The 2,942-nt window shown below is 47.4% G+C and overlaps 1 long non-coding RNA gene across 1 annotated transcript in view; it reads left to right on the forward strand.

Annotated features, from left to right (window-relative positions):
* LOC107182427 overlaps window positions 1–2,942 on the forward strand; it is a 21,841-nt gene that overhangs the window by 4,406 nt on the left and 14,493 nt on the right. Inside the window, exon 2 of the long non-coding RNA XR_001513146.1 lies at window positions 1,049–1,052. This is a non-coding gene — a long non-coding RNA (uncharacterized LOC107182427). The remainder of the gene's footprint in view (window positions 1–1,048; window positions 1,053–2,942) is intronic.

A 2,942-nucleotide genomic window follows, 5' to 3' on the forward strand; every position in this document is an offset into this window, starting at 1 on the left:
GGCCAGCTTTAGCTCTGAGGCTTGAGTCCAGCTCTGAGGCCTCTGCTGCTGAAAGCAGGTATCTGGTTTGTTTGGGTTCTATAATCGAAACACTGTTTCAAATCCAGCTCTGAGATCCCGCTGGCTGAAAGCAGGTTTCTGGGGGTTTGTTTAGCTTCTATATTTGTAACAATGTTTCAAACTGTAAGCTCAGAGGCCGGCATTGGTAGGCGGGGAACGTTGTAGTCCTCTGTCACTGAAGCAAGCAAACCTCATGCTCGCTTCAAGCTACCTGGCTGCCGGCCGCCATCTTGGCTGGCAGTTAATTTGCACATCACCCTGATTAGCCAATAGGAAGGGTAGCGGTCATATGCCAATTACCATGTTTCTCTTTTATTAGATAGGACTAGAAGCCCGGTGCACAAAATTTGTGCATTGAAAGGGGGGGTGTCCCTCAGCCCAGCCTGCACACTCTTTAGTCTGGAACCCCTCAAGGGATGTCTGACTGCCCGTTTAGTTGGACATCCCTCTCACAATTCAGGACTTCTGGGTCCCAATCGCTCGACTGCCAGCCTGCCTGATTGCCCCTAACCGCTTCTGTCTGCCAGCCTGATCACCCTGCCAGCCTAATTGATGCCTAACTATTCCCTTGCTGGCCTGATTGCCTCCAACTGCCCTCCCCTGCTGGCCCAGTAACCCCCTACTGCCCTATCCTGCTGGCCTGGTCACCCACAACTGCCCTCCCCTGCAGGCCATCTTGTGGCAGCCATATTTTTTTAAAAACTATATTTTATTGATTTTTTAGAGAGAGAAAGGGCGAGGGATAGAGAGTGGGAGAGGGATTGTGGGTTTGATCCTGAAACATCAATGAGATGTTTCATAAGGATAGAAACTGATATCTATCCTAGGGATAGAAACATCAATGAGAGAGACACATCGATCAGCTGCCTCCTGCACACCCCGTAATGGGGATGTGCCTGCAACCAAGGTACATGCTCTTGACTGGAATAGAACCTTGGACCCTTCAGTCTGCAGGCCGTCACTCTATCCACTGAGCCAAACCAGTTAGGGCTGTGGCAGCCATCTTATGGCCACATGGGGGCGGCCATCTTGTGTGTTGGAGTGATGGTCAATTTGCATACTGGTCGTGACTGCTTAGCATATCAGAGCTAATTAGCATATGCCTCTCTTATTGTGTTGGAGTGATGGTCAGTTTGCATACTAGTCATGACTAATTAGGATATCTGGTCGTGACTGTGAGGATGTAGGGACCAATTTGCATATTACCCTTTTATTAGTATAGACTAGTGGCTCAGTGCACAAAATTCGTGCACAGGGCAGTGGGGTGCCCCTCAGCACAGCCTGCACCTGCTCCAATCTGGGACCCCACAGGGATAGGGCCTAAACTGATAGTCGTACATTCTTCTCGCAATCCAGGACCACTGGCTCCTAACTGCTCATCTGCCTGCCTGCCTGATCGCCCCTAACCACTCTGCATGCTAGCCTTCTTGCCCCCAACTTCCATACCCCCCCCCCTCACTAGCCTGCTTGCTTCCAACTGCCACCCCTCTGCTGGCCTGTTTGCCCACAACTGCCCACCCCTTCTGACCTGATCACCTCTAACCACCTTTGCCTTGGCCCTGCCACCATGGCTTTGACTGGAAGGATGTCCAGAAGGTCTCCAGTTCTAATTAGCATATTACCCTTTTATTAATATAGATATAAATTGGTTAATAACATTATATAAATTCCAGGTATACAATATGACTAGAGGCCTGGTGCATGAAATTCGTGCTTGGAGGGTTGGTCCCTCAGCCCATCCTGCACCCTCTCCAATCTGGGACACCCCTCTTGCAATCCGGGACTGCTGGCTCCTAACCACTCACCTGCCTGCCTGCCTGATCACCCCTAACCCCTCTACCTGCCAGCCTGATCACTCCTAACCTCCCTCCCCTGCTGGCCTGGTCACCCCTAACTGCCTCTGCCTCAGACCCTGCCACCATGGCTTTTTCTGGAAGGAGGACCAGACGACTGGAATATGTCTGGTCAACCTGGTCTAATTAGCATATTACCCTTTTTTTAGTATAGATATCAGTATACTCTATTTTGTGCTCACCACCAAAAGTCTACTTTCCATCCATTACCATGCATTTTACCCCCTTTCCTATTTCGCCCTCTCACCACATCCTTTCCTTTCTAGTAACCACCATTCTGTGATATCTATGAATTTGTTTTGTTTATTGGTTATCTTTTTTAATCTATATTTTTAATGATTTCAGAGAGGAAGGGAGAAGGAGAGAGAAACATCAATTATAAAAGAGAATCATTGATCAGCTACCTCCTGCATACCCGACACTGGTGATCAAACCCACAACCTGGGCATATGCCCTGACCTGGAATGGAACCATGACCTCCTGGTTCATAGGTCAACACGCAACCACTGAGCAATACCAGCCAGGCTATTTGTTACTTTTTTGTTTTATATTCCACATATAAGTAAAATTATGTTTTTGTCCCTTTTCTTGGCCTGAGTTATCACACTTAGCATAATACCCTCAGGATACATCTTATGTTGTTGCAAATGGAAATATTTTATCTTTTTTTATGGCAGGGTAGTATTCTAAGCAATGCTTTGCTTCAAGACATAAAATATTCTTAGGTGTATATTAATACCTATTTGTGACACGTTAGTGAAATATTTTTAAAGACAGTTTACAGCCTATCCTATCTAATAATAGACAAACATGGTATTTGACTGTACCTCTGACACGCTTCCCATTGGCTAATCAGGGCGATATGCAAATTAACTGCCAACCAAGATGGTGGCTGGCACCCAGGCAGCTGAAGCGAACAGGAAGATTGCTTGCTCCAGTGATGGAGGAAGCCAAGGTTCCCAGCCTGCAGTAGCCCAGCTCTGAGCTCCGGCTGCAACAATGTTGCAATTATAGAAGCTTCACAAACTG

The sequence above is a fragment of the Myotis davidii genome, unplaced genomic scaffold, assembly GCF_000327345.1.
Source record: "Myotis davidii unplaced genomic scaffold, ASM32734v1 scaffold1016, whole genome shotgun sequence".
NCBI classification, from domain to species: Eukaryota; Metazoa; Chordata; class Mammalia; order Chiroptera; family Vespertilionidae; genus Myotis; species Myotis davidii.